The 27654-nt window shown below is 39.2% G+C and overlaps 1 pseudogene; it reads left to right on the top strand.

Annotated features, from left to right (window-relative positions):
* Nucleotides 1-81: 81 nt before the first annotated feature.
* On the top strand, nt 82-26288 carry LOC138847793 (vomeronasal type-2 receptor 116-like; annotated as a pseudogene).
* The last annotated feature ends 1366 nt before the right edge of the window (nt 26289-27654 follow it).

Genomic DNA, 27654 nt, shown 5'->3' with positions numbered 1-27654 from the left:
ATAGAGCCACACATTCTTTCAGAAACATGTTTACAACTTATATTTTAAAAAGCAGAAGGAACAATAATAATATCATCAACAATGGGTATAGCAATTGAACATTCTGCAGAGATAAATGAGCAAAAGGCCTTATCAAAGGTGCTAATCATCAGTAAACTTAGAGTGACCACCTCACATCTGTTCCATTGGCTATAACAGTTTTTGTTCTCAAGGATTTCATTTTGAAAGGCAAAGGGAGAGGGTGAATGTGAGTGAGACAGAGAGAAAAACAGAGAAAATGAGAGAGAGAGAGAGAGAGAGAGAGAGAGAGAGAGAGTTTTCCATCCCCCAGGTCACTCTCCAAATGGCCACAATGGCTGGAGCTGAGCCAGTTCAAAGTGGGGAGCCAGAGCTTCTTCTGGATTTCCCAGCCAGTTACAGGGGACCAAGCACTTCAGCCAGGTTCCACTGCTTTCTAAGATCATGGTAGAGCTGGATCAGAAATGGAGCAGCCAGTACTGGAACTGGTACATATGGGAAGCTGGCACTAGAGGCAGTGGCTTTACCAGTTATGCCACAGCGTCAGCCACAATAATAGTTTTTGCAAGAAATTTGTATGCCTCAAACAAAAAAGATAAATAACAGAAAAAAGAAAAAAAAGTAAAAAAGTAAAAATTTTTTAAAGTTCAAGGATACCTCTCATGAAATGGAAACCTGCCAGGCTGAAAATGCCACCTTTGCCCCAGTGCTCATTGGCTGCAGGTCTAACTCTTATAGAAGCATCTCAGGTATGGTGTGGGCAGAAACATACACAGCATTGTCTATTCTGTAGACCCCATCACTCATGGTCATGTAAAAATCATGCTGAAGCATCCATTCCAAGGAGGCATTCAGTGGACAGTAATGCAAGATACTGCAGGTTGCCCCCAAAAACTGAACAATGAAAAGACATCAGCCAGAATCTAGTGAGGTAAGCATATGCAGGATATCTGGAAGGGTTAGCTATCAAGTTTTCAAAACCAGTGAATGAGTGGAGCGGGAAATGTATCTCACTGGTTGTAAAATCCTACTGGGAGATGGGGACCCAGATTTTCCATGTCATTAAGTGTTCTTATGTTTGAAAGCTCATATCTATTAGAGATTTGTTGGCAAAGAAAAGAATAACCATGTTTGCTGACGATGATCTGAACAGTATTTGATATGGCCAGGCCATTGCTTAATGAGTTTTCTCAGTGACTGAGATCAACCCCACACCACTTCACAGATGCTATTCCTGTTTATCTATAACTCTCAAACCTGACATAAATTGAATACCTTTCAGGTGATCAGAAATGTTCAGTCCCACATGGGCTGGGCTGAAATGAAGCATCTAGGTGACAGTGCAAGGGTCTGAGATGTGTTCTTCAATGCCATCTGCAAGAGAGAATGAAACATGACCATGGTCACACAGGCTCAAAAGAGCAAAAGGTCAGCTACAGGGGGAGAAAAAATAGCACTCAACATAAGAGGACAGCCATAAAATACAATCTCAACCCTGAAATTTGTCAACAATGATTGAAAGTGGTGGAAGACTAGAATATTCTAATTTCCTGACAATCTACGATGGTTTGAGAGCTTTGTAGATCACAACTCTTCTGACACAGTCACCCAGGAAAGTCCCTTTCTCCTTTTCCATTTCCTCTTCTCTACTTCAAACACCACAAATATGGCTACTCCAATCTCTGAGTACTTCCTCTTTAAATCATACCTATGAACAAAGAAAATCTCCATTTTTCAGCTTTTATGCACCTGAGAAGTTCACCCAAATGAATGTGGGTTTTCACAGTTTTCCTCTCTTGGAAGCCCCCCTCCATGCCACTCTGGCTGGAGGTCCTTGTTTCTAATAAATACTTTTAAATTTCTTTGCTGTCCGCTTGGAAATTCTTCTTCCACGTGAGGCAAAAAACCAAGGTAGCAATAATTTTTGTGCCACCATTTCCCATAATATTTTTGGTGCCATTACTTGGAGAGCAACTCCAATGTGACTCAGATTGCAACTCTTATGTGATGTGCATCCAAACTTGGATAATCTCACTGGACTGGTGAGCATGCAGAATACAGTCACTTTTTTCATAGTGTCTCTTTCATAGTCACTCTCACTTTCCCTAAAACACTGGGTCCCTGTCAGCCATTTAAAAGTGATTAGTGTGGCTGCAGTTAAGACTCAGGGGTGAGTGCTGGCTAACTAAGGCTAGATCAATCCTCTGGAACTGGAATTCTATCCTTTCAGCCTCCCTCTCTCTTGTGTGGATCAGCCCTTTGTGTGGGACTGGAAGAAGGCCTAGAGATGACTGATGGATTCTGGCTGGGGCTACACGCCAGTGTTTTCAGAAGGTCTCCTGGCTGGGTACCAGGCTCTGAATGCCAGAATAGTGTTGGGCCAAGAAATGCTGTTTCCAGTGGGGAGGCAATCTCCTGCCATTTTGGACTCCTCACAAGCTAGAAAACCAGACACTCCACTCTTCTTGCTTTTTGTCTCAGCTCTGGGAATGTTGGTCTGGCCCAACACATTTTCTTTTCATGGGGATTTGCCCAACACATGACACTGGGAGAAAAGTTTGAAGTAACCTTGAAATTCAGGCCAGGGACACTCTCTGGTGTTTTTCAAGGACTCCCTGACTGGACACCAGATCACAATTGCCCATTCAGATGTTGGCTGAAAATTGCATTCTGTTCTTCCTTCCTGGAGATTATCCATCAGTGAGACTGGGCACATTCTGAAGTGAGGCCATGGGCTCCCAGCTCCATGCCTCTATGAGTCTTTCTTTTACCCCAGATCTCAACAGATTTCTGTCTCTCTCTCTCTCTCTCTCTCTCTCTCTCTCTGCTTCTCTAAATGCTTTCTATACCTCTTCAAGTCTCCACAATTTCTAGAAACTCGATTTCTTAGTCTCATTAATAGCTAATTCCTAAATAATTAGTTTGTTAGACCTGGGTTAAGGTCCATCTCATTTGCAGTCAGTCTGTCTCACAATCTAGACTCCCATTAGATACAGTCCTCATGTGGCATAGACAAGTCACAGCATGTCTCTAGTATCCCCCATCTTCCTTTTGCATTCTCTCTTTAGAGTCCCCACTGTCAAATACCTCAGAGTTTTACTGGAGAGAATTATATTCCTACACCTTGCTTCTTTGTGACTTAACCCATGTAGTCACCAATGTAGGTGGTAGCACTCTAGCATACAAACACCTCTGCTAAGGCTTTCACCATGAAAGCTCATTGACAAAATCAAGGCTAATAGATTAGACTCAAGGAGAGGCATAGAACTATTATTGTTCCTTATGTATAAGAATAAAGCTGCAGTATATATTTGACAAGGCAGAGGCCCAGTCTAGCACACACGCCAGGAAGGGAATTGATCACTCCATGTGTGTGTGTTTGACAAATATATATCCTAGGCTACAGGTGTGGAAGGCTGAGTGAGAATGGGTGACACATGCTAATCCCACCCTCACCTTTCTCCCTTCCCTGTGGGCTTCAGTGCACATCTAGATGACACAGTCAGTGGGAGTTTTGAGATAGCTCAAACTCAGGAGACCTAGGACCTGAAGTACACTTCTATTTCTATGCCTGTTCCAGCCAGGAGGCAAACTATGTACTTTTATTTCTTTGGCCTGTGAGATAATCGAAAAATGCCTCATCATTTCTATACCACTACTGGGTTTGTTTAACAAATATGTTTTCATAAACTGTTCATGAAAAATAGTTAAATACTACTTAAAGTGACATAGGCTGAAATTTGATATCTTACCTTATTTAAAAATGTTATCTTAATTTAGAGTCTTAACAGGTTATTTTTAAAATGTAAATCCATAGGGAGATTACTGATGCCATAAACAGGAGTGTCAATTTGTAAAGTCAACAACAGGAGTCACTGTGCACTTACTCCTCATGTGGGATCTCTGTCCTTAGTGTGCTGTGCATTGAGACTTAATGCTATAACTAGTACTCAAACAGTATATTTCACTTTGTGTTTCTATGGGGGTGCAAACTGTTGAAATCTTTACTTAATGCATACTAAACTGACCTTCTGTAAAAAAAAAAAAGAAATTATCAATTCCCAACTTGACTCTCACTGGGATTAAACATGACAATAGGTCTGATCTGATTTCATCATCATTTAAAAAAATCATCTATTATTTTTCACTTTATGTTTCTGTGTGGGAGCAAACTGTTGAAATCCTTACTTAAGGTATACTAAGCTGATCTTCTGTATATTAAGATAATCGAAAATGAATCTTGGTGTGAATGGAAGGGGAGAGGGAGTGGGAAAGGGGAGGATTGTGGGTGGGAGGGACGGTATCTGGGAGAAGCCATTGTAATCCATAAGTCGTACTTTGGAAATTTATATTCATTAAAAAAAAGTTAAAAAAATGTAAATCCAGGAAACTGGAGATGGAAACATCACAAATATAGAAATGTGTGCTTGGTAAGAAAGGTTAAGAAGGAACGAGCTTTGTTATGAGAACAAGAGAATGTATCCATCAGTATGTAAGTACTTAGGGAGGTGTAGTAATAACTGCGGCTAACATGAGGAAGTTGGGAATGAATAACAGCCAATAATTTCCTAGGTGTCATTTATATGCTGTCTTCAACATCAAATCAGAATATTCCTAAAATAGCACAGTTGGGTATTCCAGAAGAACCTTGTGAATCAGAAATAACTGAATTTGGGATGATGTTATTGTACTTTTCTCACTACATATGGACCAGTGTATGAAGTGTCCAGATCATCAGATGCCACCACGGAGTGAGACCAGTGCTTCTACAAATAAAGTGACTTTTCTGTTTTTTGAAGACACCCTTGAGATGACCCTCATCTGCACAGCTCTGTGCTTCTCTGTCCTCACTGCTGTGGTTTTTGGGGTCTTTGTGAAGCACCGAGACACTCCCATAGTCAAGGTCAACAATCATTGTCTCAGCTACAACCTGCTCATCGCCCTCATCTTCTGCTTCCTCTTCTCCTTAGTGTTAATTGGTCATCCCAAAACAACAACCTGTGTCCTCCTGCAGACCACGTTTGGAGTAATGTTTACCATAGCTGTTTCCACCGTCGTGGCCATAAATATCACTGCGGTTCTAGCTTTCAAGGTCACTGCCCCAGGGAGAAGGATGAGACACTGGCTGATATCAGAGGTACCTAACTCCATTATTCCCATCTGCTCCCTGATCTAACTGGCTCTCTGTGCCATCTGGCTTGGGACTTCTCCTCCCTTTATTGACACAGATGCATGCTTAGAGCATGGCCACATCATTCTGGTGTGCAAGAAGGGCTCAGTGAGTGCTTTCTTTTTTTTAACTTTTATTTAATGAATATAAATTTCCAAAGTACAGCTTATGGATTATAATGAATTCCCCCCCATAATGTCCCTCCCACCCTCAACCCTCCTCTCTCCCACTCCCTCTCCCCTTCCATTAACATCAAGATTCATTTTCGATTCTCTTTATCTATAGAAGATCAGTTTAGCATACATTAAGTAAAGATTTCAACAGTTTGCTCCCACACAGAAACATAAAGTGAAAAATAATAGATGATTTTTTTAAATGATGATGAAATCAGATCAGACCTATTGTCATGTTTAATCCCAGTGAGAGTCAAGTTAGGAATTGATAATTTCTTTTTTTTTTTACAGAAGATCAGTTTAGTATACATTAAGTAGAGATTTCAACAGTTTGCACCCCCATAGAAACACAAAGTGAAATATACTGTTTGAGTACTAGTTATAGCATTAAGTCTCAATGTACAGCACACTGACAGAGATCCTACATGAGGAGTAAGTGCACAGTGACTCCTGTTGTTGACTTTACAAATTGACACTCTTGTTTATGGCCTCAGTAATCCCCCCTTGCTCCAGTCATGAGTTTCCAAGTCTATGGAAGCCACTTGAGTTCTCCGACTCTTATCTTGTTTAGACAAGGTCATAGTCAAAGTGGAGGTTCTTTCCTCCCTTCAGAGAAAGGTACCTCCTTCTTTGAAGACCAGTGCTTTCTACTGTGTCCTGGGCTTCCTGGGTTCCTTAGCCCTGGTGAGCTTCACTGTGGCTTTCCTAGCCAGGAATCTGCCTGACAAGTTCAGTGAAGCCAAGTTCCTGATGTTCAGCATGCTGGTGTTCTGCAGTATCTGGGTGACCTTCCTGCCTGTCTACCACAGCACCAAGGGGAAGGTCATGGTGGCCGTGGAGGTCTTCTCCATCTTGGCCTCTGGTGCAGGGCTCCTGGGCTGCATCTTTGCCCCTAAGTGCTACATTATTCTCCTAAGACCTGAGAAGAATGTTTTGAAAGGATAAGGGATAGGATAGTTTCCAAGGAAACAGATGTTCTCATTTGTAGGTCTTAAGGCAATCACAGTTTTCAATGGTTAGAAACTAAGATTGAAAAACTGATTTTGCACAACCACCAATCTGTTTATGTTTCTATGGTTTTCATTGTCCTGGGTGTTTTGTATAAATTAAATATTGGACTCTGTGGATTTAGATGACCTTTCATTTTTGCATGGTGTTTTCAAGGGGCATCCACATTATTGCAAGTATCTGCATTTTTCATAACAAACTGATAAATCCTTGCTGTAATTTTTTGAGTTTTGTGTCTCCAATTAACTATAGACTGATTTGTGTGCTATTTCCAACTTTGGCTGTTTGGATACAAACACTGATATGGAAGAGATTTTTGCATATTTTCTAATTTTTGAGTGTACTCTCAGGTGTGGAATGTTTTGGTTATAAATTAATTTTGTGTTGAAGTTGCTAAGGAGATGACAACTGCCTTCCATACCATATGTGCTGTTACTTTCTATCACATTTGAAGATTTCAAATTCCCTACATTATCTACATCACTTGAAAAATTTCTCAATTTATTGTACCCATGTAGTGGATGTAAGGTGGAGGCTCCTTCTGGTGTAGAATGGTTTCTCCATACTTATTGCTGATTAGGATCCTTTGTAATGCCCTCTGGTCATATATTTAACTGTGCAGAAATGTCCATCATATTCTATTCCCATTGGTCATGAATTACTTGTATTTTGTTGTAACTTCTGCCTTTAAATTTTTTTTATTGTTGGTAAGTTACTCAATGTGTTTATATTACAAATTTTAGTTCAGGTATAAAAGTTTCATGAATTTCATATATACAGATTAGGAATGTAGTGATACTTCCCACCTAATCCTCCCTCCTGTCAACATTGTTATGCTTCTTCCCCTCCCTCTCCTATTCCCATTCTTTATTTTTACAAAGAACCCTTTTCTACTTTACTTTGTACCCATGAGATTAACCCTACCATATGTAAAGTGTTCTACACTGGTAGGAAGAAACCAACAGTATTCCTCAAAAATAGAGACAAAGGCTATAAACAAACATGGAATCTCCAATTGTCAATTTCACTCCAATACATTACTTTTTAGGCACTTGTTATGACAGATAGGAGAACACATACAGTACATGTCTTTTCTGATACTGGCTTATTTCTCTAAGTATCATGGTTTCCAGCTGTATCAATGTTATTGCAAAAGACAGTATTCCTTTTTTCTTTTTACTGCTGATCAATATTCTTAGAGTATAAACCATGGTTTCTTTATCCAGTCATCAGTTGATGGGTATCTGGGTTGATTCCATACTTAGCTATTTTGAATTGATCTTCAATGAACATGGGGGTACAGATGACCCCTTTTCATGCTGATTTCCTTTTGTTCGGGTAAATTCCTAGGAGTCAGCTGACTGGGTCATATGGAAGATATGTTTTCTTTCACAGACATTTCCATACTGTATTCCAAGTGCTGCATCATTTGACATTCCCACCAACTGTGGATTAGGGTACCTTTCTCCCTAGTGCTCTCCAGCAGAGGTTATAAAGTGTGTGCACTCAAGGTGGAAACTTAACATACTGCACCACTGCCCAGCTCCAGTTTCCATTATTCTCAAAGGTAAGTGGTGAAGCACTAGATCATGCAGATTCCAACTACCTTTTGAGAGCCTTTTCCCTAACTGAGGCATCTTTAATTAAATGTCCCCATCATCTCCAGCAGAGTCATCAGTTCCTCATACAATTACTTCTTTCTCCCCAAACCCTCCAACAGTGTCTTCAGCAGCTATAGCCTGAGAAGCACTTGGGTGGGAGGTATCATAACTTTATGTGGCTGTCTCAGAACATAGCAACACTTCCTGAGTCATACTCAGTTGCGTATGAATAGCCATTAGCATGTGTGTCTTCAAATATCCAAGTCAATTGGTATCTGAGTCCTTGAGTTTCAAAACAATTTTGTTGTGTATGTATGTGTGTTTGTAAAGGCAAGATTACTGGAACTGAAATTCTATATTTTTGCATGCAAAAACAAAGTCCTGAGTTAATGTGCCAATAATATATCTGATTATAATTTCTATCATTCAAAGTTAGATCATATGTTTATACATTATCTGAATAGTATATTCTATGCTGACTTACTTTTCATGAGTTGTCTGTTTTATGATAGGCTTATTTCATTAAAAAGGAAACACATTGGCATTCATTTTTAAATTCAATGTGAAATTGGCCAGTTATCCTTTTTTATTTAATAGTAGCCTTAAGGCAAGTGAATCTAAGTATTTATAAAGAGAAAAGGAAACCTACTACAATCCCATTGCTCCTATCTAAATAGTCTTTTTTTTTGCATTTTTTTTAAACTTTTATTTAATGAATATAGATTTCCAAAGTATAGCTTATGAATTACATTGGCTCCCCCCACCATGACTTCCCTCCCACCCGCAACCCTCCCCTTTCCTGCTCTCTCTCCCCTTCCATTCATATCAAGATTCATTTTCAATTTTCTATATATAAAGATCAGTTTAGTATACATTAAGTAAAGCTTTCAACAGTTTGCACCCACATAGAAATGCAAAGTGAAATATACTGCTTGAGTACTCGTTATAGCATTAAATCTCAATGTAGAGCACATTAAGGACAGAGACCCTACATGAGGAGTTTGCACCCCCATAGAAACACAAAGTGAAATATATTGTTTGAGTACTCGTTATAGCATTAAATCTCAATGCACAGCACATTAAGGACAGAGATCCTACATGAGGAGTAAGTGCACAGTGACTCTTGTTGTTGACTTTACCAATTGACACTCCTGTTTATGGCATCAGTAATCTCCCTATGCTCCAGTCATGAGTTTCCAAGGCTATGAAAGCCTTTCGAGTTCACCGACTCTTATCTTATCTAAATAGTCTTTCAGACTTCCTGTACACACACGTGTTTATTTCTGCATGGCCATCTGATGTTCCCATGGAGATCCTTTCCATTATATTTGGATGTTTCAGTTGACCCAGTCTTGATTTGGAGCTGTCTGCTGCTCTTATGCCCATGTCTCCCTTCCTTTCAGTCAGGGTCAATACCGCCCTCAGGCACTAGAGGGTGCCTGAGGCAGAGCATGGATTTGACCTTGCCTGCAAGACTGCAGTAAATGCACCTGAAGGGTTACGGGATGGATTTAAGGGCTCCTTCTTGTGGAACCTCTCAGGTCAGCTCTTCAAGAGCGACACCTGAAGTTTGCAAAGATCCACACATCTGCCATAATGAATGCCCCCAAATTGATCTTCAGCCAAAGTCTGGTGCCTCAGCACTGTGCACACTGTTTTCTCATCAGAAGCCAGAGGCAGGAATCCTGTGGTGAGTGGGAGACTCTGCCCAATTCTACTTCCTTGTGTTTTTATATATCCCTTCTTCATTTAACACAAATCAAGGTCTTTCAAAGAGTATGATTTGGATTATTTCCCTAAATTTTCTAGATGAGAAAACCCCAGGAAGAAAGATATGGATTGCAAACAGTTGAATGCTTTTGCAGACAAAACAACAGACAAAGGCTAAGAGCCATCCTAAAAGGAAAAGATTTATGTGTATTTCACTATGCATCTGGGGCAACTTAATGTGGAAATCCCAGATAAACTCTGAGACATGAGATGGAAATGAAATCACTCAACATGGGATTATCCTGTGACCAGGAGAAACTCTCATGGTTCTTAAGTGGAGGAAAAGATTGTGATAAGGACACAGGCAACTCACAAGTGAAAAATCATGCAAGAAGCACCTTATAAAGCAACCTCATTAGACACGTGAAGGAAAAATAAACATTGTTGATGACAGCAGAATAAAAGAATATTAAATTTAAAATAACTGCTTTAGCCACTAAACCCCCAACTGTTAGATTTCCCAGTGTCAGAATCTCTTCTTACCACTGATGACCTGTTCGAAGAGATAAAGGATGGAATGATATATCGTATCCACTTGCAAACTCTCAGCAAAAGCCTGTTTGGCAGAGATCATATACAGATTTCCAGAGAAGAGGAGGAGGAGATGAAGAGGACAGAGCAATTAGAGGAAAACTGGAAGAATGACCAAGAAGAGAAAGACTAAATACAGATCAGAAAATATATTTTTGCTTAGAATGGAATTTTCCACTTATCTCACCCAGAAAGCAACATAGATAATAAAGAGATACTTGAAAAGTCAAGTTTACAATTTGTCATGTTGGAAACATATAAAATCCTATGCCCAACAATTGAAAGATACCTCTTCTGGTCAGAACATACGAGCATGTATAAGCCGTCAACATGAAACAGACTGTTCATCATGACTGAATACTCAGGACACTTGAAACACAAAGGGCACCTGTGTTCTAACCTTGGGGAAGTTTTGTGTCAGTGCCTGTAGAAATACACGATGTTTTTCTTGACCTGCAAGTCAATCTGCATGCAAGTCTTGAGTTAAGATTCAGAGAATAAGACCTATTTGCAGTTAGAACTGCTACCAATAGTCATTATTTATATGAACATACTTTTCAGATTTCCATAGAAAACTAGATGGCAGCCATTCAGCTTCACTAGGTGCAGTGCCTTTTGATCTACAGTACTTGAAGTCCCCCCAGTGATTCTGGCATCTTCTAAATGTTCTGCATTTAAGATTCTCCTTCATTCAGGCGTTGAATTTGAATTAGTTTCCTGATTTGGGGTGGGAGCTAATGCCCAGTTTTGAAAAGGAGGAGGCTTAACAGTTATAAATGCCAAGCCTTGTACTCCACCATTCTCCACACTTAGATATCCTGCCTCTGCTAGCCACATAGCCCTCAGGTGAGTTATTCTTTCCCAAGACCTTGCACAATGCCATGTTCATGATGATGCTGTTAGAGGAGTCATTTAATGATGTGCTAATATAAATAACCATTTTTGTTCCATGATGGAACATGTGCAAAATTCAGCAAGATTGATTTGTATTTAGTTCATTTTGCTTTCCTTTGAAAATCAGTTTCTCTTCCTTGTGGTACATGTAATTTAGACAGAACATTCCAGAGCCTGTTCTGGCATTTGCTACAAATACAAAATCCAAGGACTTGGGAGAGCCATCTGTTGACATAAATGAGAGTAACTAGTGTTCATCCCAATTGACTCGTTGTGTTAGTCATCTCGTTTCCATTTAACAACATACCATGACTTTGTGACTTAACAAAAGGAATTTATTTTTCAGAATTGCTGAGGCTGGTAAGACCAGGATCAATATACATGAGGTTGGTGTTGGTGTTTGTCTAAGACATGTTTCCTGCCTCCAGTAAAGAGAGTTTTCCTTTCCTCTTCTCACAGTCTTCACCTGTTAGAGAGATGTAACAAACTCTCTCTGCAGTCTCATATTGAAAATTGCAAGAAAGAACTAGGTAAGCCATAAAAAATTGCTATTTCCACCCAAAGACCTCATCAACTATGATCATGCTACAGAGCAGTCTTTCAACCTCCACATATTTGCACAAAACATTCATTCTCTAGTAGTTCTAGGTTTGGAGTTTATAATAATCATGGTTGGAGACATTTACCAAAGATCCCTAAGGATCCATGTGCCCTTCGTGGCCAGGGAAAGCAGTGGAAGATGGCCCAAGTTTTTGGTCCTTTGCAGCTATTTGGGAGACCTGAAGAAGCCCCTGCCTCCTGTCTTTGGATCAGCTCAGCTCCAGCTGTTGTGATCATTTGGAGAGTGAACCATGGGATGGAAGATACTCTCTCTCTCTCTCTCTCTCTCTCTCTCTCTCTTTCTGACTGTATCACTCACATTCACTCTCTCAATCTTCCATTCAAACAAAATCTTCAAAAACAAAAATTATTGTAGCCAATCGAGCAGATGTGAGGTGATATCTCAGTGTGATTTTGAATAGTATTACAAGTTTACTAATGTTTAGCACCCTTGGTAAGGTCTTTGGCTCTTCTATTTGTGCAGCAATGTATGTTCAATTCCTCTATGCAGTTTCGATGATATTTGTACTGTCCCTTCTGTTTTTTTAATTTGTATGTTGGAAACATGTATCTGGAAGGATATGTAGCCATATTCTCCAATTTTCTCTCAGGTGGTTGACTCTTGAAATCTCTCCCTCCAATTACATAACCAGTGGCTCAGGCACTGCAGTCTGATCTCCCCTCCCTCTCCAACACTGTTGCTTTCTCTGGCTCTTGGCTGCTGGGATTTTCTGTGGTGTCCTTGAACATATTGCATGTCTGCAACTTCCACACTGATCCACAGCATTCTTCTTCCTTCCATAGAATTCCCACTATGGTTTTCTCTCTAACTCTCCCATGAGAATGTGTTTCTTCCACTTTTACTTTTATATCTCCTCCTAGATTATAACAGTATGTCCTTCTCATTCAGCCATCTTGGTCTCTCTTCAGTAATCAGCAGTATTATTCCTAGGTTAGATGGATGATGGTAGAAACAGATTCCTGATGGATTACCAGAAATGGCAACCCTAGCAAAGTGTCATGTTCTGTTGTATTCAGAGGAGCTGCATCAGATTAAGCATGGCTAGAAGATGGATGATGTGGGGATTTTTGTCTGGGACATAATTCAAAATGGTTAAAAATGCCATATTGTAGACTTTGCATACCAGCATAGCTAATTTGGAGTTACTGAGAATTGATCCAGTGAGTGCTGACATGCCAGCTCACCTCTGCATTGTGGATTTTGTCAGTTTCCCTTACTGCTTGCTATGACATTAATGCTACAATGTACTTATAGCAATTTCTACTTTTGATTTGAAGTGTATTGAGCCTGAGAAGATAGTCCAGGATATTCCATTGGAGACAGTGTTCTCGATGTGGAATGAGTGAAAGTTCATGTGTGTGTGTGTTCCCTGTACACACAGAGAACTCTGTACCTACCCACTCAAATGTCCACATATTTTTGTTTTTGGAAATTGCTTTGTAGTAACCTACATGATATTGGACTTCAATATAAATTATTAGAAGTCTCAAATAGAAAAAAATATTATCAACTTTTATGATGTTGCTAAAGTTCAATTTGACATAAATGTATGATCTCAGATTCCATATAAGTTTATGCAATTAGAATATATATTTCCCTGAAATAAGTCTGGAGTTCTAAAATTGAAGCATTCATCACAATCTATAAAATGTCAAATGCAGCATTAAGGATATAGAAGATGAAAATGTTAAATATGAAGGAAACATTTAAGCAAAAATATTGAATATATCTGGATGCCAATTTTTTAAAATTCATCCATAACTGTTTCATAACACACATTTTCCATGGATTTCCTGAAGCCTCCTCATTGCATGGAGTTCATCCTCTCCATTCCCAATCTCTTTTCAGTGAATCAAGTGCATTCAGATTGACTCTATTTTTATTTCCTACACATTAGAGAGAACAGTGGATGCTTGTTCTCTGATTTAGATTTATTTCTCTTGTATCACTGAATAGAAAACAAGCTTCATCAATGTATCAGTAATAAGTTTAACTCGTCAAGAAATTATATTTTCATTTTTAGGCAAGTCACTGAATTCTGTTCGGTATTTTGTTCCTATACTGCATCTCACTTTGCATGTACCCCTAATCAAAATCTCCCTAATGGCATCAGAGCAGTGGCTAAGCAATGAAAAATGTGTTTGCCTTAAAATATTAGGCACCACATTTACAGTAATTTGAGTTTAGAAAACTTTTGAGTAGAAAAATAGAGTTCTCATATATGCCCTCTCTACCCCCCTTATTAGATTTACTCCATTGGCAATACCTCACACAGGTATACAAGCACAAATGATTAGTCAGTGTTGATCCTCATTATTGCCTATAGGACATGGTATCCATTTTGTTCACTCTTGTGTTGTGCAGTCTGTGGTTTGGCAAAGGATTAATAGTACCTAGCTGCACTGATGGTGTCCTACATAAGCATCCTGAAAGTCACTTGCATTCAAGAAGTGTAGCTGACTGCAGGCATCATCCTGCCCTTGGTGCTTGTGGTGGTGGGAATAAAGAGGTGACTTCCAGCTGGTATTCTCTGCCTAGAGTTAAAAGCTATAAATAAGTACTCAAATAATCCCAGGTTCTCATGAGAGTATCAAGCAAGGTTGTAGGTGCAAAAACAGATCATCATGGGATTACCTTGGTTAACAGCAACATGGAAGTTTTTTATGTTTTACAACTAAAGATGAAGTGATTAGAAATGCAGAATGGACATATCTGAATTCAGGCTGATTACTGGTTGCACAGTGATTGAAAACCACATGTCCTAGTGGGTATCTCTGTAAACAGGATTGGTTTGGGGTCTATGTGCTATCAAAGTGATTTGTGGCTTCCCAGAACACTGCTTGAGGGAGGCTGCCCTGTTGCACTTTGAGTCATTGTAGTGTGTGACACTGGAGATTTCTGGTCTGAAAGCTTACTGAAAGCCTCACCTGATGCCTCCCTTCATGCCCTCTGATGCAATCCCGGTACATAATTGCCAAAAGTTCATGGAGTGGTTTATTGACAAAGCCCTTGGACCAAATATAACTAAGAGGTGTTATGCCCTTGAGTCTTGTATCCATGGACTTGGAGGAAATCCTGGCACCTGGGTGAAGAGGATGATTCACAAACATGTTTTTCTTCTTGTGTTTTCCACCAGGACAGAAGACCTGAACTGCAGAGCCTCAGGGCAGAAAAGTATCAGATTCCCCCATGGATGAGTGGACAGCTGGTGGAAAGAGGTCAGATGGAGCAGTATTAAAGTGGCTTGTTTCAAGCAATCACACATACACACACACACACACACACACACACACACACACTGTGTATCCACCTGCATGACCCTGCATGTTCCACTGCTCTTGTATCATAGGGTTTTTCACAGATGTTTCCTTTGATTTTTCTGTTGCTCTTTCTGCAGCTGTTTCCCCTTGAGACTTGTCAGGATAGTACCGACTGCTATTCCAAGATGGAACAGAGATTTTACAAGGATGGAGATATTGAGATTGCTGCTTTTTTGCACATTTACACATATGAGGTTCCCATAATCATGAAGAGCTTCAGCAAATATCGCAAATTCAGATGGTAAGTTCTCCTTGCCATAATCATTTTCCATTTATTTACTTATTAGCTACTTGTTATTGGGTCTGCAAATGGATAGGCAAATATGTTCTGTATCCCTGCCCTGTCCATCTTCTGTCCCTCCTAAAAACTGCTGGTAATTGATTTGGGGCATGAAGCAGACATTTCTTTCTGCATGGCACCATGGATGGTTCAGGAAATGTTATCTCATCAGAGAGGGAACCAGAATCTGGTCGGTATCCTCCTATCCTTCCCTGTCTGTTTTCATCAGCTCAGGGGCCTATTGTGCCTCAGTAGCAGATTCTTACAGATTCCATGCACTGAAATGAATGAACTGAGTTACATGAGCTCTTCCACATGTGCTCACACTCTTTTCTGCTACGTACTAGATTTGGGGCCATGAGAACACTTCATTTCTTCTACAGTTGTAAAGGAGAAAAGATTCAAAAAGTTTTTTTCTATATAAAAGTAATCTCAGGGCAACAGCTTTGCACAAAAATAATAATTATATTTTACTGATGAATATACCCATAAGAATTTCAATGGTTGTAATCTAATACATTTACAGTGTTTCTCTGATTCTGCCTCTTCTGGGCAAAATAGATTTCTTAAGGGGGATTATTCTGTTTCTGCCCCTCTTAAAGATACTTTGTTTGTAGCTAAATATAAATGTTTCATATACATGTATAGCATATATAAATTTCATGCCTACAGAATATAGTATCTTGTAGGAGAGTGGAATTGTTTGCTTCAAACCTGTTTATGAATGTGCCAATTTTCTAATTGGTTTCTACTGTAAGGCTACAGGAAGTAGGTTGCAGCTGCATAGAACTTTGATAGAAGGTAGGTATTAGGACATAGATCATTTCAGTATCATTAAAGCCAATGGATTTGAGAAGTATAGTTGGTGCCACCAAGGTGATGCAACTGATGAAGTATTTTAGGCATTTATCCAAAGATCTCTGCAGAAAATATCTAATGGATACTAGCTTGGTAGAACAATATTACTCACTTCACATTGATTTTTATAAATTCACCTAATTTGATATGTGCACATGGCATCCAATTCATGAAATATTTATTCATTAGTAGTAGTATTCTCCATGGTTATGTATGCAGCACATCATTTAAGTGTACCCTTAATGACGGAGACCAGGAGATAGTGAATTTCCAGTAGTAGGAAAAGAGGCTATGAATAGAGCTCAAGATCCTCCAAGATGTATGCCATGCAAACTGGAGATCATAATCAAATCTTAATAAACCCAGGGAAAATATCTGTGTTGATGATTCTTGGAAAAATAAGAAATACTGAACTGTCAATAGATTTAGGTGCTATACCTTCCAATGTTAGATTCACCAACTTTAGAATATACAACAGTTACTGATAAACTGTTTTTAGAGATAAAGAACACAGCATAAAAGAGATAAACTCTTACAAATTCCAGTGTGTCCAAGAGCCGTCTAGGCATTTTGGTACAAGGCAGCAGCTGGAGAAAGAAATGAGAGGATGTGGAACAATGGAAGTGTCATAGTAATGAGCAGAGAAACAGATATATGAAATACAAAACTGAATTTTATTTGATTCATAGTAATGATTTTCAAATTTCCTCATTCTACAAAGTATGAATGACGTATTTGGATAACAAATATGTATAGAAACTATATATACATAAAACACTATATATATATATAGCTACTGTATGCATGGTTATAGTATACCTATACATAAATATATAGAGAGAATATGTATATAATATGCATACATATATACATACTATGTTACAGCAAGAACCAAGAACTGAAAAACTGCCACTTCCTCTGGAGCACACAGTGACCCTTAACAAGCAGTGTGCATGACCTAGTCTATTCATGAGGAATTAACACACAGGACATCAGAAATAAATACAAGGGGCTCCTCATTTGCATTCTTAGTGAAATGTCAGATCCTAGAAAGTAGAAATGCATCATTTTCTTTGCATGGAAGGCTATTTATATTCAATATTGTAGGAAAAGTTGAGTGAAGAAGGCCTGTTTGGAGTAAATACTGATATCACTCATAATGAAAAGTAGAAATTCATCGTTTCCTTCACATGGAAGGCTATTTATATTCAATATTGTAAGAAAACTTGAGTGAAGAAGGCCTGTTTGGAGTAAATACTGATACCACTCATAGTGATTTACTTTAACATATGTTTAGTGTTCTAAATGCATGACTGGCTTAATTGAAAACCATCAGGTGCCTCATAGCCCAGTGATTCATGTTCACCCAGGGAGTGTTTCCAGCTTCTCTAAAGTGCTCCTCCCTTTTCACTATTTCCCTTCTTTCAAGCTCTGAATTCAATTTTATTTTCTTGGCTTGTGATGCTGGTTGATGGGTAAGTTTAATGGGGAAGAGATTTTTCAGGATCAATTACAGTCTCCCATCTACCATTATCAGTGCTCTGACATCATCCTTCTTTTCAATCACATAGCCTTCAAGTGAGTTACTCTCTTCCCATTACAACTTGCAGCCTTATGATTGTATGACTGCTATTTCAAGAAGCACTTAATGATGTGGTAAGATGAAGAATCATTGTAGTTTGTGGATGTAGGAAACATTTAGAAGCAGTATTAAAGATGATGTGACTTTCCTTGTCATGCTTACTTTGAGAACTGGAGTGTACTTCTAGGTGTGCATGAAATTTAGAGAGGGCATTCCAGAACCTGTTGTAGTATTTACTTTATGTATCAAATGCAAACACTTAGAAGAGGTAGCTGTTGCCAACAATGATTAAAATTGGTGAGGTATGCATCCAAAAATAAGATCATGTTCTTTGGCTGCATGGACAACCATCTGATAACATGTCCAAGACATTATGATGTAAAAGCAGATCTTATTTTTCAGAATCATTTAGGCTTGGAAACCAGTAAAAGTTGGTAGCAGCTTTGGTTCTGGTGAGGACATGTGTCCTACAAATACAACAGTTCACACTCTGTACTCAGCAAATCTACATGTACGGATTAGAACATATGAATGTTTAGCCATGACCAATCCATCTGTCAGAGTAATCACAGAATTGATGATAATTTGGATTGGAGGCTTTTCCCTTAAAGATCCTTGTGCATTTCATGCAGGTTTCAGTCCAAAAACTACCAGTATGCTCTGGCCTTGGTTTTCGCTATTGAGGAGATCAACAAAAACCCCCATCTTTTACCCAACATGACCTTGGGATTTGGTCTCTATAATGTCATGCACAGTCATATGACTGTGATGGAGAACCCCTTCATCTGGCTTGCAGGACTGAAAAAGCACGTTCCTAATTACACATGTAGGAAACAGAGCAAGTCTGTTGCTGTAATTTCAGAAAGCAGCACTGCTGTCCAAATGGGTACCCTGCTGGAACTCTACAAAATTCCACAGGTGAGTGTGTAAATGAAATATCCTAAAAACTAACACTTCCAATATCTGCTTAACTTTTTCAGGAATAATATTTTACACTACAACAATAACCTTACACAGATTTCTTGCCTTTTCTCTTAGCTGACTCTTGGGCCTTTTGAACCTCTTCTGAGTGACAGTGGTCAGTTCCCTTCCCTCTATCAGATGGCACCCAAAGACACTTCTCTGGCCCATGGCATGGTCTCCTTGATGCTCCATTTTGGGTGGACCTGGGTGGGTTTGGCCATATCAGACCTCCCTAAAGGTATTAAGTTTTTACTGATTTGAAAGTAGAGTTGCAGAAGAATGGCATCTGTGTAGACTTTGTGGAATTGATCCCAGCCACTGCAGAGTCACAAATTTCATACCAAAATAGTGCTCAAATTCAGATCCTAAAATCATCAGCAAATGTGGTGATTCTTTTCTGTGTCACAGAGTCACTCATAGGCACCAGCTTTCATTCATGGAGGGAGTTAATGATGTGGAAAGTCTGGGTCACCACCTCACAATGGGATTTTGCCAGTTCTGAGAAACCTTTCCTGCTCCACTCATTCCATGGGACCCTCATTTTTTTCAGACCACCATAGTGAGATCTCTGGTTTCAAAAACTTTCTTTGGACAGCTAATCCTTCCAAGTACCCAGAAGACTCTATCCTCTCAAGATTCTGGTCACTGGCTTTTAATTGCTCAGTTACTGGGACATCCTGTAAAACTTTGCAGAACTGTCCACTGAATGCCTCCTTGGAATCATTGCCTCCACATCGTTTTGATATGACCATGAGTGATGGGAGTTACAACATATACAATGCTGTGTATGCTGTGGCCCACAGCGTACATGAGATGCTTCTACAAGAGGTAGAAATGCAGCAAGTGAACAATGGGACAAAGGTGGCATTTTCTCCCTGGCAGGTAACTTGGTTTCCATTGTTGATATGTACTCCTGAAGTGATCCCCTTAAGAGCTTCTGCAGGTGTTCAATCCAAGTAGCTTGGGAACCTTTCTCCAAAACACAAGATAAAAATGAGCCTCTGCCTGTAATTTGTCATTAGCAAAAGGGCTCCAAGGAAAAGTGGGAAGGTAATTTGGATAAGTATCAATGCTGTGACTTAAAAATATTCTCCAATTCTATCAATTTAATATTGACATGTGAAATACCTAGACTGTGTTATTCCATTTTCAACTTCAGAGGTACGGTAATTATTTTCAGGTCCAAATGTTGCTGAGGATGTTCATCTACAATGAACATAAGGGATCTCATATAATTTGCACAGTTCTTTATTCTAGTAACTCTATTACAGATAGTTGTGCTAGGTACACTGAGAAAATGAGTGTCGGTAGCTTGGACTGCACTGTTGGAAATGGTCTGAATCTCACAGCTAGATATTTTTGACTCCCCTTGTTTTTGTAGAAAAATGAGTGAAATCATACTTACCTTGATGTAGTTCTCATCAGTTTTATTTTTTTTTTACTTCAATTCATTGAGTGGCCTTAAACAGGTTCTATTGTTTATTTGTGATTATAGACAAAGAGAGACTTTCTCTAACCTGGGTTTGGTGAGTTATCACTTGGGCAGTCTTCATGAGAATATGATGCATTTTTTCAGTTGCTCCCATTTCTGAAGAATCTCCAGTTTACCAATCCAGCTGGTGACCTAGTGAATTTGAATCACAAGAGAAATTTGGAAGCTGAATACGACATTCTCAACTTTTGGAATTTTCCATATGGTTTTGGACGTAAGGTTAAAGTAGGACGGTTTTCCCCATATGTTTCACAGAGTGAACAGTTGTCTCTCTCTGAGAATTTGATAGAGTGGGCCACAGGAATTACAGAGGTAAGTTGGACTGATCATAAGGTTCATATGACACATTGTTACACCCCAACTGCTAAGGGAGTATGTGCAGGATGGCTTATTCAAAAGACACTTAGAGACATTAAACCACTCCACTTCCAATCCAAATACTTTCTTATGTTTTTAGTGTCTGAGGATGGACAGTACACACACATTTCCCACCACGTCTTTTGAATCTATTTAAGAAAATCAAATTGAATGTTGTCATTGTGTCAGAAACAGGTGTTTACAGTTTAAGTGAATAAGTTTGTAGGACTTGAAAACCCTCTACTTGGAACTTAAGTAATAGTCTGAACTATGACCAACACTCATCTGATTTTTCTCAGACTCCATGCTCGGTATGCAGTGTGAGTTGCAGCCCTGGATTCAGGAAAACCCCTCTTGAGGGAAAGCCTGCCTGTTGTTTTGATTGCATACCTTGTCCTGAGAATGAGATTTCCAATCAGACAGGTAAGTCAGTGCCTGCCTCTTGGAGAAGTTACCACCTGTTTCTTAAATTGTCAACTTATCCATGCAAAGAAAAAGAGGAGGAATATGACTGCTGAGAACAGTCTTCCCCCCTTCAGGTAGAAATTAATCCCTATAATCAATAATAATCCACAGAAGGGTAAAACTTTCCACAATACACTCTCTGTATTATTTTTGAAAGCATATAAAAGACTGAATGTCTCTGAAATGCTGACCATGTTGGAGTTCAGGATGATATGCATATGGTAAAAAATGAATAGAGATCAAGATTGGGTAATATTCACCCCATAAAACAGTGTGGCATTTCTATGATTTATTCCATGAATCAGAGCTATGCTATCACATGTATCATAAAGATTTTCCAGTTTTTGCTTGTGTTGTATGAGTAGTTATTTGTACCATATATTTAGTATCACTCTAATTTTTTGAAACTTATTATTGATATTGAAGGGTTCTGGCAACAGAGTATAGTCCATGGAAGTAGTGTGATGTATGTGCTCATTCAGTGTAGGAAAACTCATATCTGAGTTCTTTGTGCTTGTATAAGTAAAAATGCTGTCACCAAATTCAAGTGTAGCATGCTTGGAGTGAGAAAGTGCAACTCTAAACAAACTGTGTGTTATATGAAAAACTATCTTAGAAATCATACAGCATATCATCCTGAGGATAATACACATCGAATATCATAAATGGGGCTAAACTAGCCTTTGACAAAAGTCATTGCTGCTCAAAATATAAATCTTCAAGAACCTTCTTATGCTTACATGTGTACACACATTTATAAAATTCATATCAAAAGAACACAAGCTAACATATACAGTAATAAGTATGCATAGTGGACCTGGCACTGTGGCACAGTGGGTTTAAGCCCTGGCCTGAAGCACGAGCATCCCATATGGGTGCCTGTTCTAGTTCCAGCTGCTCCTCTTCTGATCAAGCTCTCTGCTGTGGCCTGGGATAGCAGTAGAAGATGGCCCATGTCTTTGGGTCAATGCACACACATGAGAGACTCTGAAGAATCTCCTGTCTTCAGGTCAGCACAGCTCTTGCTGCTGCAGCCATCTGGGGAGTGAACCAGCAGATGGAAGACCTCACTCTGTCTCTAACTCTCTCTGTAACTCTGTCTTTAAAAAATAAGTATGCATACCAAGGTAGGTCAATGACTGCAAATTCAGCACAAGCCCTTGAAGGTAAAATGTGGACATTATAAGGAAACTGAAGTAAGTAAACATTGGAAAAATTTAAAGTTTGTGATCATAAGCAAGAAAGATTTATGGATATCAGCACGATGGAACAGTGTGAACAATAAGATTACTGTGTGTTTGTGTGTGTGTATGTGTGTCTATACACAAAGAGAACTCTATATGTCTATTTAAATATAAAATACTAATATTAGAGCTTATTAATAATTTAATTCTGATACATTGAAAAATATAGAATAAATTCAGATATTTCCAGATAGAAATATTATGAAATATGTTGAGCAATATTTGAAAAATCCAAATATCCTCACAGTTATTAAAATAATTCCCAATACTTGAATTGTGATAAACAATTTTCAGATGAACTCCTTTCTCAACTCCTATAGAGAAAAGGAAAATATAAAATTCGGTTTCTTCTATGGGAACGTCTCAAGTTGATGGATAAAATGCTGCCAGATATTTCAGCAGAATGAAATTGTAAGACACTGTTTTTGAAATAAATTCATACATTTGAAATCTCAAACAATGTAAATCCAACAGTATTTTTTAAATAGGCTACATCTTGCCCAAAGAGTTTCATAAACTCTAATTCAGTTTATAGTACATAAAAAATGTAAAAATAATTAGCATAACTGAAGAAAAATAGGTAATAAAATCTAAGTGATCTATGAATTGTAAACAAAGAACAAAACCACTCAAACATGACAAAAAGTAGGATTAGCTTTCAATCCTAAAGTGAATTTTAGAATGCTAAAAAACATGGAACTTACAGCTGAAGATTGGATACAAAGTTGATGAAAGAATGCAACTTATACAGAAAATTACCCAGGAGGTTCGGCTCCATGCATATTGTCAAAAAAGAATGACATTCAACTTACTGAAAAGGAAGATATAAAAGTGGCATCATTTAAAGTGATATTGGGATGGTGTATTGAAATCAGTGAATCGGTAATTGAATTAAGTAGTGCTGGTATACCAAATTGGACAAAGCAGTTACTTTTCCTTACCAATTCTGGAAAACAAAGCTACAAAAGATGGCACATGTAATGTCTAAAAAGTATGAACTATCCAAAAGAAAGACTAACTAAATATTGAAAGAAACCTGCAAGTTGAGACATCAGTCTTCAATGGAACAATATATTGAACATAAGAGGATACAGACAGGGCTGGAGATAAAATTCATGTTTAAGGATAAAAAGACAGGAAAGTGGAAATATGCAAGTAAGTTTCAAACTGATCTACAGACTGACTTTGATTACAGGCAGCATCCTAGTGTGTTCTTTGATGAAAACGTTCAAGGGTGGCAAGTAATCCAGCTGGTATCAAGTGTACAGCTCTTTTGTGTTTCTCTAGAACCTGACCATTTGCCTTGTAATGCGGTTTGTCAATCAGTGCTTTCCCCTATCATGACATAATCCAGATTTTACCTTAAACAGATATGTTTTAGTGAGATTGCTAGGTGATTTCTGTGCAACCCAAATTCACAAAGTATATCTCCCAGTCCATGATATTAAGAATGGGAACCTAGGGCCGGTGCAGTGGTATAGTAGGTTAAGCCTCTGGCTGGGATGGTAGCATCCCTGTTGGTCAGCAGTTTCAGTCCCAGCTGCTTCACTTCTAATGCAGCTCTCTCCTGATGCTTGGGAAAGCAGCTGAAGATGGCCCAAGTTTCAGAGCTCACACCAATACAGGAAGCCCAGAAGACGCTCCCAGTTGCTGGCTTCAAAACATACAAGGTCCAGCTATTAATGTCTTTTGGGTGTAAGATCTCTCCCCTCCTCTTTTTACCTCTTTCTCTTTCTCCCTGTCTCTTTCTACCTGTCCCCCTCTCCTTCTTTCTCTCTCTCTCTCCATTCTGCTTCTCCTCCTCTTTCTGAAACTGACTTTCATGTAAATTATAAATAAATGAGTACTCATTAAAACAAAGACTGCAACCATTGGGTGGTTGAATAGGCCATGAGAGTACAGAGGAAATAACACCATTAAAAGAAGGGCTCATTTCAGGCATGGAAAGCCATGACTCTGCAGCAAAAAATAGACTACATGGAGGATCTCTTGAGACCTCTGTTGAAAGGAAAGGTCATCAAAAAGGGATGTACTCTTCTCTGAAGAGAGGAGAGAGCAACCACTTTGCATATGGCCCTGTCCAAATACTGATGGAGCCTCTGGTCACAAAAGGCTTTCATAGCCTTGGCAGGTCATGGCAAGAGCCTCGGGTGATCACTGACATCATGCATACATAAACATGTTAATTGTTAAAGTAACAACAGAGGTCACTGTTTACTTAGTCCCCATGTAGGACCTCTGTCCCTAATGAGTTGTACTATGAGAATCAACTGCAAAATTTGTCCCCAAACTGTGCCCTATATGTGGTCTGTGTGTGTGGATACAAACTGTTGAAATCTATGCTTAACATGGAGTTGGTCCTCTGTATTTAAAATCAAACTAAAAATGAACCATAATGAAGAAGGAGATGGTAGAGGAAGAGGAAGAAGGAGGTGTGATGGGAGTTGGGGTGGGAGGGTGGGTATAGGGAAAAGAACCCCTATATTCCTAAAGGTGAATGTATGAAAAATGCAATCATTAAATAAAAACTTAAAAACTGAGGGCTGCTGCTTGCTCTTGTCAAAATGAGCATGCATCAGAATGTGCCCTGTATGAGGGCAGAGTAGCCCTCACCACACATGCAAACCTCTGGCACCTTGATCATCAGTTCCCAATCCAAAGTAATAATGAAGAATGAATTTGTCTTGTTAAAATAACACAGGCTAAGGTATGTTTTTAAAGCACCATGAATAGGTTCAAAGAGTAGCCCTTAGGGCTTGGTTAGGAGAAAAAGAGAATGTACTCATCATTATGAAAGGTACTTAGAAAGACAAAGTGTTAACTCTGGCTAACATGAGGAAGATGGACATAAATAATTGCCAGTAATTTTATGTCATTTTTATATTCTGTTTTTCACATTAAATAAGGACTATTTGCCTAAACTAGCTATGTTGGGTATTCTAGAATGTACTTGTGAATCAGGAATAACTGAACTTGGGATGATGTTATTGTACATTTCTCACCAGATATGGACCAATGTGTGAACTGTCCAGATCTTCAGTATGCCAACACAGAGCGAGACCAGTGCTTCTACAAAAAAGTGACTTTTTTGTCTTTTGAAGAGCCCCTGGGGATGACCCTGGTCTGCACAGCTCTGTGCTTCTCTGTCCTCACCGCTGTGGTTCTTGGGGTCTTTGTGAAGCACTGAGACACTCCCATAGTCAAGGCCAACAATCGTTGTCTCAGCTACATCCTGCTCATTGCCCTCATCTTCTGCTTCCTCTGCTCCTTATTGTTCATTGGTCGTCCCAACACAACCACCTGTGTCCTCCAGCAGACCACATTTGGAGTGGTGTTCACCGTGGCTGTTTCCACCATCCTGGCCAAAACTATCACTGTGCTTCTGGCCTTCAAGTTCACTGCCCCAGGGGGAAGGATGAGACACTGACTGCTATCAGGGGTACCTAACTCCATTATTCCCATCTGCTCCCTGATCCAACTGGTTCTCTGTGCCATCTGGCTTGGGACTTCTCCTCCCTTTATTGACACAGATGCCTACTCTGAGCATGGCCACATCATCCTGGTGTGCAACAAGGGCTCAGTCATTGCCTTCTACTGTGTCCTGGGCTTCCTGGGTTCCTTGGCCTTGGCAAGCTTCACTGTGGCTTTCCTAGCCAGGAATCTGCCTGACAAGTTCAATGAAGCCAAGTTCCTGACATTCAGCATGCTGGTGTTCTGCAGTGTCTGGGTGACCTTCCTGCCTGTCTACCACAACACCAAGGGGAAGGTCATGGTGGCTGTGGAGGTCTTCTCCATCTTGTCCTCTGGTGCAGGTCTCCTAGGCTGCATCTTTGTCCCCAAGTGCTACATTATTCTCCTAAGACCTGAGAAGAATGCTTTGAAAGGATTAAGAGACAGAATAGTTTCCAAGGAAACAAATGTTCTCAGGTTTAGCTCTTAATGCTCTCACAGTTTTCAGTTGTTAGAGACTAAGATTTACAAAACCAATTTTGCATTGTGATGTTATAAAATAACTTGCAGAATGTAACCTTCTTATGAACAGTTTATGCTTCCCTTAAAATGTTTTTGTTCTGATGCACCAATTCACAGAAAAGAAAGGGAGAGTTTTAGCAACCTTCCATCTGGTGATAGATACTGAATATATCTGCTGTGGCCCAGTGCTGGTTCATCCAAAGCAAGATCATTTCAGTTGTCCATTGGAGTGTCAGCATATTAGGCCATCTTCTACTGCTTTTTCTGGATCATTAACAGGGAGCTGGATTCCAAGTGGAACAGCCAGGATTTGAACTGTCACCCACATGTGATGTCATAGTTACAAGTGGTGGTTATATCCACTACACCCTCATGCTGATCGCAATCCTCCTTTCTTCAAAAATAATACTGTGTATAAATTTCTTAGCCTGTGTTTCATGTTCACAAACACAAACTAATCTCAGATCAAGGCTCTCCTTGAAGCTTTTTATTTCGGTGTTTTCATTGTCACCTGGTGGACATTGCATTATTCATATTTTAATAAAATGAGTTACATGTTTGCTGTTTTTTAAGATTTATTCATTTATTTGAAAGAGTTTACATAGACAGAGGAGAGGCAGAAGGAGAGAGGTCTCCCATCTATTCAGTTCACTTCCCTGTTAGCCACATTGGACAGAGCTGCACTGATCTGAAGCCAGGAGCCAGGGGTTCCTGGTGCAGGGTCCTAGAGACTTGGGCCATTTTCTGCTGCTTTGCCAGGCCATAGCAGAGAGCTGGATGAGAAATGGAGCACCAGGTCTCGAACCGGCCCCCATATGGCATGCTGGATCTTCAGGCCACGGTGCTAACCTGCAGTGTCACAGTGTCTGCCCCTGTTTGCTGTTTTTATTCATTCATTAGTGTGTTTATTCATTCATTATTCATTTACTATTAAAGTTGGCTTTATAATATATTTGGAGTATTTCAGTGGAAATATTAGACATGTTAAATCATTTTAATGTGTATAATGCATTTTCCTGGAACTCCTTAATTTTATACCATTTCGTATGCATTTGAAATGATGTGATAATCATACACTAAGTTTTCATTATACATAGAAGTGATTATGCAGACTTCTTTTCCATCTGCTCATTTCTGTTCATTATTGATTTGGCTTTAGATTTACTTTTGCCAATACCAGAAAAAAGAAAGTGATTTTACATCTCGACCTGAAAATAATTCAAAAGAAAGTAACAATTTTAAACTGATCTAATGACATTTGGACCTTTCACTCTATTGTGCAACTGTTATCTCTGTCATATTTTAAAATATTTTCATCACTTCAAATCAGGTTC

The sequence above is a fragment of the Oryctolagus cuniculus genome, chromosome 16 (genome assembly GCF_051225735.1).
Source record: "Oryctolagus cuniculus isolate XC-2025 breed Fujian yellow rabbit chromosome 16, ASM5122573v1, whole genome shotgun sequence".
Classification (NCBI taxonomy): Eukaryota; Metazoa; Chordata; class Mammalia; order Lagomorpha; family Leporidae; genus Oryctolagus; species Oryctolagus cuniculus.
The sequence above is the reverse complement of the archived record's forward strand: the minus strand, read 5'-3'. Positions and strand labels throughout refer to the sequence as shown.